The 16,870-nt window shown below is 38.7% G+C and overlaps 1 long non-coding RNA gene across 1 annotated transcript in view; it reads left to right on the forward strand.

The window, feature by feature from the left end:
* Positions 1 to 16,870, forward strand: part of LOC143675980 (uncharacterized) — a 62,917-nt gene that overhangs the window by 22,328 nt on the left and 23,719 nt on the right. Inside the window, exons 2-3 of the long non-coding RNA XR_013171730.1 lie at positions 15,329 to 15,442; positions 16,284 to 16,432. This is a non-coding gene — a long non-coding RNA (uncharacterized LOC143675980). The remainder of the gene's footprint in view (positions 1 to 15,328; positions 15,443 to 16,283; positions 16,433 to 16,870) is intronic.

A 16,870-nucleotide genomic window follows, 5' to 3' on the forward strand; every position in this document is an offset into this window, starting at 1 on the left:
TATCTATGACTGAAAAACAAATTACCCCAAAACTTAGCGGTGTGGGAGAAGAGGACTATTGGAAAATGGTGGTGTACGAAGCTCCAGGAATCAGTCCCTCCACCAAAACAACATTGAAGTAGCAGGAACTGTCTGAATTTGAAATTCTGGAGCCTAGTGGAACAATGCAGTATCCAGGCAGGAGTGGAAGAGGCCAGTAAATGATGTAAATACTGGTGAGTGTCACCTTCCCTGCAGCAGCCACCAATCCTATTCTTCCAGTCTCATGGAGACAGCAATAGGAATTGCAACTCAGGCTCCTGACACAGCTTGCTGGTGCCAAAGTGGAATCAGCTACTTCAGGTTGCTGGGGGCCAGCTCTCAGGGTGGCGATTGTTCCAACTCCCCTTGGCAACCGGCAGCAGAAGAATGCTACAGATCATAACTTTCCTCAAAACTATAGAAAATAATTAAAGGGTCGCATCAACTAGGCAAGAGCCAAATCAAGGAAATGCGACTTCAAAAGCTATAGAAGAAAGAAGAAGGAGAAAAAAAAAGTTATCGAAGAAGCTTCTGGTGCCCTTGGGGGCCTCCCCTACTCCCTCCACAATGTGGGTGTAGCAAGCTTGTCCTCCCTTTGAATGTCCCTGCCTCAGTTCCAGAGTGAGCAGAGTAGCTCCCAGGTGCATACTTGGGTGCAGGTATGTTGGCGCCAATCTATCAAGTGGAGATCTGAAAGGCTGAACCAGGGAACTTATCCCAGGCTTGCCCTCTCAGAGTTTGTCCTGAGGGCAGAGAAGTAGTTTGCAGATAGCTGGGACAATATGAGAGACAATTAAACTGAAGTGACCTGCGGCAAAGAACTACCTATATGAATTCACTCAAAAGATCACCCAGGAGGGGGTGAAAGTCTATTTCAAAGGGAGTAGAGGGGAGGGCCATATAATCATCTGTAAACTGTAAACAGGGAATTCCTAACACCTCTAGGGAGCACAAACAAACAGTGAAAGGTGCTTTTTGCTTTTTCGTTTGTTTTGATTTGCTCCTGGCATTCAAGAAAATATCTTATCACTATCTGAATATAAACTTAAGGAACAGACTGCTCAGGTACTAAATCCCAGAGTTAGTGCTTTAAAAGTTAAAATATACAGTGTGTAATAAAAGATTAAGAAACAAAGAAAAAGGAAATGACAGTCCATCCAAAGGAACAAGATAAAAATCCAAAAACAATCAAGGAAGAGGAAGAAGACCAGACTTTGAACTTACCAGACAGAGACTTAAAAAAAGATCTCTAATATGCTCAAGGAGATTAAAAAAAAAGAGAGAGAGAGAGGAAAGAGGAACATGAAGAAAACAATGAAGGAACAATATGGGAATCTCTTTGAAATATTCAATAGGAACCAGTCAGAAATATTGGAGTTGAAGAATACAATAATAGAAATAAAAAATTTCCTAGATGGTTTCAATAGCAGTTTGGAGGTGGCATAAGAAAGAATCAGTGATTTCGAAAAGAAGACAAGTGAAATGTTTCCGGCCAAGGAGCAGAAAGAATAAAGAATGAAAAAGGATGAACACAGCCTAAGAGGCCTATGGGACACCATGAAGCATACCAATATACACTCCATGCGAGTCCCAGAAGGAGAAGAAAAAGGGAAAGAGGTAGAAGGAATATTCAAAGAAATAATGGCAGAAAACTACCCAAATTAAAAAAAAGACATGAATATATTCATTCAAGAATTCTAACAAACCCCAAACAGGATATATTCAAGTAGAACCACGGGCAGACACATAGTAATGATACTGTTCAATGCCAAGGACAAGGAGAGAGTTCTGAAAGCTGCAAGAGAAAAGCAACAAGGTATGTAGAAGGGAATCCCAAAAAGATTAAATGCAAATTTCTCCTCAGAAACTATGGAGGCAAAAGGGAAGTGGTATAAAATATTTAAAGTGCTGAAAGAAAACAATTGCCAACCAAGAATTTTATATCCAGTGAAACTTTCTCTCAAAAATGATGGAGAGATTAACACATTCCCAGATAAGCAAAAGCTGAGGGACTTCATTACCACTAGGCCCCCTTGTGCAATAACAAATGAAGATTTTCAAACAGAAAGAAAAGGAGTGGATCAATGTGGCATAAAGAAATAAAGACCTCTGGTAAAGATAGCCATATAAATAATTATAAATGCCACTGAATTGTGTTTCTTGGTATGTAACTCCATGTCTTACTTTTCATGCGGCTAAACCGCAAGTGCATAAAAAGTAATGATAAACTTATGGTTTGGACATATAATGTACAAAGATATAATTTGTTACAAGTACCAAAAAATGATGTGGGAGATGGAAAGACCTAGGGACAGTGTATGTGTCTGCTGTTGAAGATAAGTTGCTATCAAATTAAATATGATCATTAAAACTGGGTGATCTATGGAGTAATGAAAATGTTCTAAAATTGATTTGGTGATGAATGCACAACTATGCGATAATACTGTGAGCCACTGATTGTGTACTTTGGATGGATTGTATGGTGTGTGAATATATCTCAATACAATTTATTTTTTAAAAAATTGGATGATCTAGAAAAAGAAGAGCAACCTAAACCCAAAGCAAGTAGAAGGTAGGAAATAACAAAGATTAGAGCAGATATAAATAAAAGAGAGAATAATAAACAACAGAGTGACTCAACAAAACCAAAATTTGCTTCTTTGAAAATATCAATAAAGTTAACAAACCTTTAGTTAGACTGACAAAGAAAAAGAGAAGACAAATAACTAAAATCAGAACTGATAAGGGGGGGCCTACCAACCCCACAGAAATGCAAAGGGCTATAAAAGTGTTCTATGAACAACTTTATTTCAACAATTTAGATGACCTAGATGAACTAGATCAAGGACCTAAATATAGGAAGCAGAACTATCAAACAGCTAGATGAAAACATAGGGAAGACATCTTCAGGACCTTATGTCAGACAATGGTTACTCAGACTTTGTATCAAAAGTATAAGAAACAAAAGAAAATATATGGATAAATGGGACCTCATTGAAATTAAGGTCTTTTGTGCATCAAATGTCTTTATGAGGAAAGTAAAAAGAAAACCTACAAAATGGAAGAAAATGTTTGGAAACCACATATCTGATATGGGTTTAATATCCAGAATTTATAAAGAAATCCTACTACTCAATAACAAAAAGATAAACAACCCAATTAAAAATGGGCAGGAGACTTGAATAGACATTTCTTCAAAGAAGATGTACATGAAAAAATGTTCAACATCATTAACCATTAGGGAAATGCAAATCAAAAACAACAATGAGAATCTATTTCACACCCACTAGTATGGGTCCTGTTCAAAACATCTCAAAATCTATAAGTGTTGGAAAGGATGTGGAGAAATAGGAATATTATTGTTTGTGGGAATGTAAAATGGTGCAGCTACTGTGGAAGGCAGTTTGACAGTTCCTCAGAAAGTATAAAATTAGCACATGACCAGTGTTCTAGTTTGGTAGCTGCCGGTTTGCAACACACCAGAGATGGATTGGCTTTGATAAAACGGGATTTATTTCATTAGTTCTTCAAAGGAAAGGCAGCTAACTTTCAACTGAGGTTCTTTCTTATGTGGGAAGGCACAGGGTGGTCTCTGCTGGCCTTTTCTCCAAGCCTCTGGGTTCCAACAACTTTCCCTGGAGTGATTCTTTTCTTCATCTCCAAAGGCCTGGGCTGAGCTGCGAGTGCTGAGATGAGATAAGCTGAGCTGCTTGGGCTGTGCTACATTGAGCTCTCTCATTTAAGCACCAGCCAATTAAGTCAAACACCATTCATTGCAGCAGGCATGCCTCCCAGCCGACTGCAGATGTAATGAGCAACAGATAAGGTTCACATAACATTGGCTTATGTCCACAGCAACAGAACTAGGTATCTTCACCTGGCCAAGTTGACAACTGAATCTAACTACCACAACCAGTAATCATATTTCCAGGTACTTACCCAGAAGAATTGAAAGCAGGAGCTTGAACAGATATTTGCACACCAGTGTTCATAGTGGCATTATTCACAATTGCCAAAAGATGCAAGCAACCCATGTCCATCAGCTGATGAATGGATAAATAAAATGTGTTTGAAATTATTTTAAACTAAGAAGTTTTTTTTTTTTTAAAGCACACAAGATGTCCTTAAATTTAAAAAAATTAAGTGAATAAGATGGCAGACAGACATCTCTGCTTCTAGCTGGGATAGAGAAAGGGTAATAGTGAGAGAAGGGCTAGCAAGGTAGCCTGTGATCAGATTGGGAGGTTGGCTCAGGAAAATAAAGGGACAGCAGGTATAATATGAATATGTGAGTGAGAATATCTCTTTCATCCTTAATTCTCTAGTACTTAGTTCTGTGCTTTGTTCTCTGTATGCTTTAACAGATGTCTATTGATGTGTACTGAATTGAAATGAAGTGAGCTCCCAGACTAGGTATAAAAAATAAATACTTGGTGCACAATTTTTTCTGCTCTAACCTACTTATGGACCTTGACAAGTTTCTTCCCAACTTTGGACCTCACTTGTAAAATGGGGCTCTTGGAATAAAATGAGCTTTGGATTAAAAGAGCAACAGAAGCTGAGAACTGCACAGTGCTTTTGAACTTACATCTAACTTTCTGCAACATGGCATTCCTGACCACAAATCGTTTTGAGGCAAGATAACTTAGGAACAATTAATTGCCATGTTGTGCAGTATCCACAGAAAGCAATTAGCAAAGCCCTTGAAATATCACCAGTAAGGACACATCAGTCCCAGGGTTAGCAGTGTGTTTTTAGTTTTACTACATATATACATATTTTTTTGTTGTTGTTGTTAAATCTAACTCTATGCCCTGGGATTTTTTCCTGATCAGATGTATTTTTTGGGGCATTTGTGTGATAAAGACCAAATCATCATATGGAAAATTGCTCAGTTCTTCTAAATATGAGACTTCAGAGTTCTAAATAATATAGAGCTTTTCACTATATTCTCTCTAACCTGTTTCCTAGGTGACTCCTGGAGCCCAGGTCAAAAGCAAAGCCTTCATTTATTATGGGCAGATTCTAAAAATATTAAGACTGATTGATATCCACCCACGGTTTTCTATGAAATCTTAATTAAAAGTAAAGTAGTTGCAGGGGGGATTGGTTGAAAACTTTCTTCATGGACTTCGATGTTTTCAAGTCAGAGGAAATTAAAATATTGGAATTTACTCACATGTTACTTTATAATTGGCAGTTTTTATTTACATAATTTCACTTGCATTGTGCAGTTGAATGACAGAGAGAGGCTTACAACTTAAACCAGGCATGTATGCAATTTTGGTGGGAGAGTTAATTATGACTTTTAATATTCCAAATTTTGGGGCACTGGGAAAAAGTGGGGGAGCAACCAAAATCATGAGGTTGATGATGGTAGACTCTTACGGTTATCTCATCTTTTTGACCCTGAGGACTTTTTGTCAATTTAGAAGTGCTGCATCTTCCTAGGCTCTAAACAGATCTTTCCTAGAGTATTTCAAGTGTGGACATTTGAGTCTTGCATTCATAAAGAAAAGTAAAATAGTTTGTGGTGTAAGGCCTTAAATGAAGATTCAATATTTAGTGCTGCCTTGGCATCTGTTAAAATTAGCAGGACCTCCATAACCATAATTCTACAGCTTTAAGAGAAAGTGTGATGCTGCCAACATTTTAATTTTGGACTTATAGCTTCCAAACATATACCTGCTTTGTATTTTATTTTAAAATGCCTAAATTTTTAATTTTTCTGCCTCAGAATCATTTATATTTTTGATTGAATGCATGCCTCTGTTATGACTTCACTACCTAAAATAAAACAGCATTTGAATTAGACAGATATGTTGAAAAATATGTTGAACACTTTACATAAGTACTATGAAATCCTTCTGAGTTAACACTTTTGTCAACTTTGTCGAAATAATAAAATTACAATCATTTTCAAAAGTTAATAAAATATTATATTTCTCTCAAAAAAAAAAAATTAGCAGGGCCACAAATGGCTTAACTACAAGTTACCTTCCCTCTCTGCTCCTACGTGAAGTTCCCCTCCCCAAACAACCCTTGTGATCATGAAGACTATTCCTGAGTAGCAGATTTCAGTTCCCTAACTACCCATGGAAGTTTTCAAACAATCCAATTACATCCTCCTGCGGGCACCAGGGCTCACCTTACCCTCTTGTTACTACAGAGTCTACCTCCTGCAACCTCTGCTGGTTCACTCTTTTCCTGAGAGCAATCTTTGGCCTTGCATGGCATGCAGTGTCCTCTGCTTCCAGGCTGTGAGTTTACATGCTTAATAAGTTGGTGTCAGTCTCATCTGCCCACTGTCACGTGCTATATATTTGGTCATCCACATAATCCAAGGGTAAGAATCCCTCCCTTACCAATGGAATCAAGAGGAGGCAAATATTAACAGTTCTTCAAGTCTCTTGGTTAAATGAGCTATGTAATCTGACAGCAAATGACACCTATTGACAATGATTCTGCAATGTAGCAGGTATCACGGGAGACATAGAGAAGTGAGTATAAGCTCAGATTCCTTCACTTACGGAGCTCCAGTCGTTTGGAATGATAAGACAGAGCCATATATAAGGACATTGTATAAAAACCCATTGGATAAAAGACTGAAAATGAAAGTCCTTCCCTCATGAGTAATATACACAATAAAGGCTATAGAAGCCAGAAATGGGAGGAATAACTTGCATTGGTGAGATTTAGGGTGGCTTCAGTGAGTTGTTTATTCCTGGACAATGCCGAGACCTTGAGCCCAGGCCTGCAATCCTGGGCAGTTTGGAAGGTAGACGCATAGCAAGGTAGTGGAGGTGATAGCGACCATTTCATATGGAAAGAACAGTGCAGACAAAAGCATCCAATCAGAAGGGGGCAAGATTTCTGAAGACTAATTTTATATGGAGCAGAGAAATTACTCTGTTTTGCACAAGGAAATATGACTAATCACAGTGGGGGTGGCATTTTTCAGGAAAAAAAAAGAATGACTTCAGCCAAAACCAAGGAACACAACCTGGAGCCACAATTCTTAATGAATTATGGAACAGGAAGCATTTCCATTTGTTCTCTTGTAGGTGGGTAGAGTGTCCACTGTTTTCCATTTTAGCTCTGTCTGCATCTGTAATTCAGAACTAGACAGTGACAATGGCTGAAATGCTGTGTTTTCATAAATTGTTGTCTTGGGCAACTGCAAAGGGTGTTAGAAGTAGTTTGGGATTGGCTTATTCTTGAGTATAATCATTAATCTCATCTCTCCCTTTTTTGCTTCTTTTTCTGTATGCATGTAGGAGAGATGAGGGTTGTGTTTGCCTGTTTTATTCCAGTGATCCTACAAAGGCAAATAACATTATGAAGCACATACAATTCTTCCAAAATAAAGCTGTTGATGCATTGCTATGCTGGTGACCCTGGAGCCTCACCATGTTTATCCCTCATTTTCAGCCATCTTTCTGTTTTGCACCTTTGGCAGTTCCCTCCTGGCTCTTTGGATTTGCTGTTTTAATTTTCTCTGCATCATATATATACTAATGCCTTGTGTCTGAGAGAGTGGTCTCAAAGTGTGGGCTTTCAGGCCTCATCCCAGACCTAAAGAATCAGAATCTTCATTCTAACAAGTTCACCAGCTAATTTGAATGCACATCAAAGTTTGAGGAGTACTGGTCTAATAGGGTTGAAGTTTCTGCCTGAAACAGGTACAGAGGCAGGGCCTCCCTTGATTTCTAATCCTGTATCAACTATGGCCACTAGTTCTAGCCCTTAGGACTCTCTTGCTTTGAATCATTCCAGAGTCTCAGGCTCTGGAAATTGTCATCCCTAGCTCTTGAGAAGATGGAGTATTGAGTGAGGGTCACCAACATGCAGTTTGCCTGAGACTGAGAGGGTTCCTGAGATATGGAACTTTTGGTGCTAAAACCCAAAAAATTCTGGGAAAACGGGAACCCTAATGACCTCTATTCCTGACCAATAGTTCTTCCGAGATTACTGAATCCTGTCCCTGATGCACAGACTGTGAAGTCCAATAGAATTTGAACCCCAGTAGTTCTGGTCGGCAGAGACTTGCTGATGAACAGCCAGAGAAGAGACACTTGAAGGCCGGAAGGGACATCTCCTGGCCCGCCTGAGTCAGACTTGGACACACAAGCCTGGGGGATGGAGGTGGGGAAACGTGATTGCTATTCTAAACACCGGCACACATGGGCCCTGGCAGGCTCAGCTTGCCAAGTCACTTAGACTTATAATAGCCAAAAGGAGCTAGACTTTTTTGAGTAAGTACTTGAATTTTTGGCCATGAAGGAAGTCTCAGGGGAAAAAAACACATCATTTTTTAAAAATCTATTTTTAAGGAAACAATAAATGAAAATGTGTGTAGTGAAAAGAACAGTGTGAGGTTTATAAATATGAACCCTATTTACACTTATTTTATCAAAGATAATCACTTTTTGGAACTAAGCAAACTGCTCTGATTTGATTAAAACCATAGTAGACCATGAGGGAATAAAAAATTTTTTTAGGGAGGACACTGTTTTTATGTATGCATTTAAAAATAGAGTAATACCTCATTTGCCCACAATATGCAAGAAGCAAAATGTTCCACATATTCACACTTTCTAGATAATGAAAATTAGTATTCATTTACCAGTTTTAAATTTAACTATATTGGATGGAAAGCTTCCAACATGATAAAGTATTCATAGTATATCTATGAACATCCCTTTTTTCTTATATGGAATGTTATGAACATAATTGATTTTTTCTTTAAGAATTTAGACATCGTTGTGAGCATCTGTTTTAGAATTACCAAAAGTCAGTGATACCTGAAGAAATTTTATAGTCTGCTTTATACAATTTCACAATGCTTTGATGTCTGATTTATTGTGCATGCTTTTTATAGTATTTTTATATCTAATGGGTCTTCCATGCCCTCTTCAGTTGACTTCATGTGAACTGCTGTGGTTTTTGGGAGGCCATCTCATGAACTTTTCTGTTCTGGTGCCCCTCTACCCCCACTTTGATGTAATCTTTCTGACTCATACTACCCCTACCCTTGAGCCCCCTGTCCCAGTTTGCAGAATGTCTTGCTCCCAATAGGTACTCAGTAATTAAGTGTTCCCCAAGGTTACTTTGATTATTGTTCACAAGTTTTCCATCTCATGGCAGAACTCAAGTGTAGAGAAAGAAATTTCATATACTGAGCTCAGTAGACAATGCATCAGTATTTCCTGAAATGAAGCAGCAATGACACATTTGCTAGACCATGGGAGGACACTCTTGGGTCATCAGGCTTTACTGTGGTAGTCACACAAGTGGACTCAGCATGAGACATTCTGGAACTTCATCAGATGGAGCTAGTTGAGAAGGGAAAAAACAGGCTTGAGATTAGGGAAGCTAATGCTGAGGGTTTGTTGGTCAACACTATGTCCATAGGGGTCTGTCCAGCTCAGGTGTGGTTCAGGTAGGCATCAGCATGGAGAAGATTTTCTCCAGCAGCCAGGTCCAGGAGCAAAGGGTCAGGCAGGAAACAGGCATCAGGACTTCATACAATCGTCCATTTATAGCGGATCTCAGCCAGCTGTCAGGCAGCTGTGGACTATTTCCATCTCCCAAAGGAGTTGCAAGATCTAGGCTGCTCACTGCTCTATCAGTTCCCGGCACAGTGATTGGCAAAAATCGGGTGGCCAATAAATATATGATAATGAGTGGATAAATGGCAGGATTCAGGGTCCTAGACAAGAATACTTGAATTCAATGGAGATCTGGAGTGTCAGATATTTTAAGCGCCCAGCGAGTTATACTTAGTTAAGTCCCAGGCATATGTAGATTGATGTGGGAGATCCAAGGGCATAACCTGCCTTCTTCAGACTGTCCTGAACATATCAAAATTCAGGTTTAGACAGGACTCCATTCATTCTTAAAGATGTGGGTATCTATAGTGGGTGCTCCTGATTGTGTACCCGTCTTTCCCTTCCCCTCCCCTCTTCTCCCTTCCTGACTGAAGCCCGGTATTGTATAGATGTATCCCCCACTGTGTGATTCAGGGCAAATGTCCATCCACAGCTCTAACATAAGTTCTATTAATCAAAGCCACTCTTAATAATCTCATTCTTTACACAGTGATTGTTTAAGGAAGGAGTTTGTGACTTAGTTCTTTGCCATGAGAAATAAGAGGAAGGCAGCTGGAGGCTTTTGGGAATGGTTTCCTCTCTCCTAATGAAATAACATGGGGATGGAATGGTTTCTTTCTTGCTTATGGATATTGCTGTGTCTCCGCGACCTGTGGAATGATACAGCCATCTAGCAGGCGGGAGAAAATGAAAACAATGCAGAAAATGGCAGGGTAAAGAGAACCCAAGAGAAGCAGAATTTGAGCATGCCTGGAGCCTGGACCTTGGCACCTATGCTACTTCTGTACGTCTTAAAAATGTGAAACAATATATTTCTTTGAGTCAGAATATTCTGTTATTTCCATGGCAAATCATCCTATTGGAGAAAGCTTTATCAAGGCATGGCTGTCAAATAGTCTTTATCGGAAATATATCCTGTGTTAGCTGGGTCCAGGTATTACACTTACCTACTTGAGTTGTTCAGGGGAAACTCCAGGAGTTAAGACTGCTTTAAATGAACTATTTCCTGAGTTGTAATGCAATAAGCAACAGATTTTTAATGATTAATCTTGACTGACAAAAGAAACCCTAGCATCTGTTGTATTCTCAGCATACATTTTTCATTTATATACATATTAACCCCCAACAGTCGCTCCATCTCTGGTCCTCTCCCCAGCCTTAACTGTCACACATCCCTGTACAAAGTGGGTGTTCAATAAACTGACAGTTGTGTACACTAAGACCCATTGGCCAAGATGACTTGAATTGCTGGCTGCTGCTGAAATAGATTGCTTGTATGTAAGACCAGTGCATAGGCCCACCCAGAAGTATGTCAACTGACCCTCACCCCATCCTGGCCCTCACCCCTTCCCTAACAGTAATCCCTTTTCAGATATTGTTTTCTGTCCTTGACCCAGATTCTCTTTCCTGACCTACATCCAACTCTTTCTTTCCAATTTGATTGCCCAAGTACAATGATACACTACTGACCAGCAACAACTGGGCTGGCTAAGCATCTAATTCAGGAACAGGGAATATCAAATATTTGTACTTACTACTTGACTTGTTAAATATATTTTAAAACATCAATCAAAGATTATTTTCTTGGAAAATAAAATGTTCAAGGCTATTAACTTTTTTCTATACTTGTCCTCCTGTTTTTTGTTTGCTTGTTTGTTTTTTATACTTTAGAAGAAGTATTATCTACCAAAGTCCATAGGTCTTAACTTCATTTCAAACTTGAAGTCTTTCAAAGCTCCAAGGAACTCCAAAGTCCTATGATATTTAAATTTTTCCTGAATAAGAAAATAAATGAAAAGCTGTAAAGTTCATTTTATGATGTCTGCACTGCCCAGATCCAAAACCTGACAAAATGTCGTGATAACCCCCTACTAACTAATTTCAAATATTAATATAAATTCAAAAATCCTGAATAAAATATCATCAAACAAATTCAATGGGTATATATATTTAAAATTATGCACCATGGTTGAGTAGGATTTATTTTAGGAATGCAAGGTTGACTTAGTCTTAGGGATTTATTAACACAAATCACAGCATCAATAGTCAAAAAACTGAGAAAAAACTTGTGATTGTCTCATTAAATTCACCAATGGTATTGTAAAATTAATTCCCAATTCTGACTAAAAATAAATAAAATTCTTAGTTACATAGAATGATATTTCCTAATTATACTGAAGAAAATGGGAAACCAATAACTAATGCTATTTTAAATGATGTCATTTTATCCCCATTCCTGTTTTATCTGGGTAGGACTTTGAGGGAAACAGGCACATGTCAGGCTCCTCTTGTTTCCTCTCACAAACCATGTAATTACCATACTTCTGATATAGGGGTATTTAGAAGCACTGATTATGTATCTAGATTATAGTGTGTGAAGCAAAATACTTTCATTAATCAGGCTGTATATAGAAGATATAAAAATCGAAGTATGCCAATGTGCACCATCAAAGATGAGAGCAAAAATGTTCTGAACTTGAAGCATTTGTTCATGGCTGATAACACGCCAAGTGAAAACATAGATGTTACTAAATAAGGACTGTCTGTCAAGGCAGGGGCAGAAAGAGCAGTATAAGGAGCCAGGTGGCCCCATGGGCTGAGGTGGGGAGAAAAGCCCAATTCCCCAGAGAGGGGGACTCCAGCCAAAGCACCCGAGGATTGATTCCACATGTTACCCCATGTGACCCCAGTGAGTACCTATAAAAGCCACAGATAAGCAAACTACTATCTATGGGGAGGCACATGTGGCTTTTCTTCTGAGGTGCCTGTCCCCATCTGGACTCAGGGGTGCTAGGAGAGTGCTTTCTTTAGCCAGCGCTAGCTGGGTTTGTGCATCCCTCAGTCTCTCTCTGCCTATCTTTCTCCGCCTTCTCTCCTCCCCACCACACCACACCCCCAACCACTAGTTCAAGGATATAGGAAAGAGGAGGAAGAGAATTAAAGGTAATATAACTTTCTATTTTAAAAGATTTTTAAAAAATTATGTAAGAAAACAACTTACAAGCCTGCAGTTGTTTACCATCATTTAATTTTAGCCAACCTATATTTAAACCATCTGCTTAGCTGGTCCAACTAGAAATATAATTAGTGATAGGATTTCTATTCAAAATACATGCATGCTTTGTCTTATACAGGAATAGATAACGTTTTAAAAAAGTAAAAGGATTTGCTCCTTCAAAGACCCATATCCATCTCCATTCCCTGCCTAAAAAACCGTTGTCAGTTCAGTGTGCCACCTGCAGAGTGGTAAGAGTTGGGAATTTCTCACTGGGGGTGGGGGGGGTCGATGAGAGGTGGGGCTGTGAGCAAGGAGCTCTCCAGAAGGAGCTTGACCTTGGGGATCTGTATGCAGCAGAGGAAACAGAATGCATTGGGGATGACTCATAAAATCAAATTTCACTGGCTCCCAAGTGTACTCTGGAGTCAGATGTGTCTTGGGGAAGACAACACTATTTCTGCAAAAATGAATCTAATGAGTTGTTTTGAAGCTTCACTACAATTGGTCCTGAAGACTCTGACCCTTACCAGAAAATATGATTTGCATTAGAGGCTTAAAAGAGATTGACAAGCTTTAAGACTTACATGTCAGTGCAATTCAATCTATTGTTTCTCTCTACTTCTCTCATGTTTGCCTACCATGACAACTTTATTTTTATCAGCCTTTGGCATAGTCTTTCCTCAAAGACAGAAGCAGAAATGAAAATATATGCCTCTTAACATAGTGGCCTCTTGCCTCCAAATGACTAAAGTAATTTGCTGAATTGTATGATGACACTGTGGCTCAATATGGAATTTCTTCAAGCCAGCTCTGAACAATTTATGCATAGGCGCCACAGGCCTGCAAAGAGCAAGTGAAACATTTTGATTCTTTTGTATTTATGTTTGTTTGTCTATTATTTTATTCATTTTGCTGTTCTGTTTTAGGCAGGTTGGTTACATATTATCTGAAATTCTTGAGTCTATAATAAGGTTTATGAACAAACTTTCCTCACCCCAGAGCTAAAGCAAAGAGGCTGTGCAGGTGCTTCCACCTTGCCAAGTCTTCTCAGCAAACAGGATCAGTATATCCTTAGGCTTCTTTGTGATTCACAGTGGCTTGCTAACAATTTGGTTTAATCACCAATATTTTTGGAGCCTCTTCTGTAGTCAGTGTGAAATGCTACAGGGGGATTCTGAGTATTCATCCACCCAGTATGTATTGTTCCCTGGCCCTCCTGGTGTGAGTCTCAGCGTGAAGCAATCTGGATGTGGAATGGGGACAGTCTTAGAGAAGAATGAACACACCTTGTGAGAGGAGCTGTAGACACACCTCTCTGGAGGTGAGGATGAGGTTTCCGGAAGAAACACACAAAAAATGTTTGGCAAGGTAAACTGAGCTCAGATTTCAGAACACATGGATGAAATTTTATCTATAGTGCCATAATGATAAAATGAAAATAGTGTTTTGGTGGTGATGGTGGGGCAGATGAGGCTATTACCATTATCAGGATAAACTGGAGAAGGGAGAGGTTAGAATCAAAGAGACCAGCTCCAAAGTAGTTACAAAAGTTAAGGGAAGAGATGGAAAGACCCTAAACTACTTGCTGGGGAAGAAGAGAGGAAAAAGGATAGATGCAAGGAAGAGAAAGGTTGAAGAAAGACTTGACTGGACATAATTGCTTAATTCTCCTCTAACATTCAAAGGAAACAACAAGGCTGAGTCTGACTGCCTGGAAGAAGAATATTGCTTTTATTAAGAAACAAAAATTGGAAATGGGAGTTGATTTTTGACTGAAAGTAATTAGAAGACCTGAACTAGATAAAGTGCATTTTTGTGTTTGTGAAGGTGGAGAAGAAGCTACTGTGGACCAATCACTTTTCCCTCCTGGAGGCATCTACCTTATAGCTTACAGGTCTTTGCCAGCCGGTGCACCTCACCCAGTAACCACTCATAGGAGTGAATAAAATTAATGAAAATATTTATGTTAGTATAATGCTATTTATTTGTATTTAAAATATAATGAAATATTTTGATGAATGTATATGGTACTTTTGAAGAAATCAAAAGTAGAGAATCGGATCTAACCAAGATTCTCCTTTAGTTGACCTTGAAAGAGCCAAAAGAATTTGGGGAATATTCTCACTTTAGCAAACCTCATGCCTGTTACACATGACTTCCTCACCAAGTGGCTCACATCTGTAAGCACATGTTGAGTGATCAGAAAGTCAAAGTTTTATAAGGCATCCTATTCTATTTTTCGTTATTGCCTCATTTATTAGAAAAAGCGCTGTCCTTTTTTGTTGTGATATCAAACAGTTCTAAATGCTTTATATTGATAAGAATAAAAGAGAACTGAGACTTAAGATGGTAAGTTAGAAGGAAAACGATGAAATAATGTATCTGTGAAAAGGGATTATTAAGAATAAAGGTATCCCACAACTATGGATGATATTGCAAACCATTGATTGTATATATTAGATGGATTTATGGTGTGTAAAGACATCTCAATAAAAATACATAAAAATTAAAAATATGTATAACCTGAGAAAAAGAATTAAGGTGTGATGGTTAAGTTCTGGTGTCAACTTGGCCAAGTGATGATGCCCAGTTGTCTGGTCAGGGACAACTGGACATCATCCTTGTTGCTGCAAGGATATTTTGTGGCTGGTTCATAAACCAGGAGGCAGGTGTATTAAATATCAATCACTTATTGCAGCTTTGGCTGATTACATCTGCAATCAACTAAGGCACGTCTCCCACAAACAAGATAATTCAACCAGTTGAAGGTGGTTAAGGAGGAAGACAGATTTCTTCACTGCTTCTTCAACCAGTGAGCCTCTCCAGTGGTATTCATCCAGATCCTTCGTTGGAGCTGCCAGTCTCACAGCATGCCCTACAGATTTTGGGCTTTTCCATTTCCATGGTTTTGTGAGACCCTTTTATAAATCTCATATTTACAGATATCTCTTGTTGGTTTTGTTTCTCTAAGGAGGCCTGATTAATACAAAAGGTATCCAATAAAGTCCAACTTATCCATAAGTAATGTGTTACAAAATCCAGTTTTTGACAGGTATAGTAAACATTGAGAATCTCATGTACTGTTTTCTATGCTGCTTGCCTTAGCATCATGTAACATTTTATATGTTTAAGCTGCTATCTGTGCACAGTTATATAACATGTAGTAAAATATGCTGCCTTTTTTAAAAACATTTTTAAAATGTTTGTAGACATTTTAAAAAGAAATATGCTACATCCTAAGGAAATGTTTTAAAATTCCTAAACATAGTATTATTAATATTAGATAATAAGATAGAAAATTATTTATTTCAATATATCTTCCTTTATTGTTGTTCATTTTTGGAATCATTTTCAAATCAGGGATTTCCTTGGGTTGTTTTTTTTTTTTAATATGGTTTATATATTACATTATTTGTGAAATATTAACCTTTTAGTAAAAAGCTCATGAGGCCTACACAGGGATAATATTAATAGGGCATAGTTTAGCAATATACAAATATTTGTATAATTGAATATGAAATATTAATGTAAAATATTTGATAAATAAATAGCTGTGTAGCAAGGTTATGGCTTGTACTTTTATGGTTCTGAAAGGTTCTACTTTCAGTCTGAGACATGTTCTGCCAGCTGAAGTCACTTCTCTTACCCTGTAGCTCAAAACCAGGAACAACGCTCTGCAAGAGTCTCCAGGGACATGATGCGGACACTGGACTGGAACGCATAACCAGGAAGGAGGCTGCAAGCCTCCAGGAGCGTTACGTGGAAACAACAAACTTGGATCGAGGCTCTGAAATTTCAGGAAGTAGGTTTTATTAGTCTATGGCCATAGGGCTCAGCCGAGTAGCCTCTGTAAGACTGAGCCCTGATAAGGGACTGATAGAAGATTTTAAGACAAAATGACTTGTTTGGGACAAGGTTTCTTCCAATGTGGTAACTGGTGATGCTCAAGGAAGATGATTGGCTGCGTGCTGGTGATCAGACCCAGAAGAATTGCAAAGCTGAGTTTACAGAAGCGGATGAGCAGTTATGGGGGAGGGGGCTCCTATGGAAGCCTCTTGTCTTTGTTTATGTGCTTTTTCAACTGTCCCTGGGCTGGGAGACTTTCCAAAGAAGGAGTAGCTTGAGTAAATAAGCAGCCTGCTTGCTGCCAGGGGCCTGCATGCTACGATCCTAAATTTCAAAATCTGCAAAATGGTAGCAACATCTGCTTCTAAGAGCTTCAGTTTTATCTCTCCAAGAC

Source organism: Tamandua tetradactyla, chromosome 3 (assembly GCF_023851605.1).
Source record: "Tamandua tetradactyla isolate mTamTet1 chromosome 3, mTamTet1.pri, whole genome shotgun sequence".
Lineage (NCBI taxonomy): Eukaryota > Metazoa > Chordata > Mammalia > Pilosa > Myrmecophagidae > Tamandua > Tamandua tetradactyla.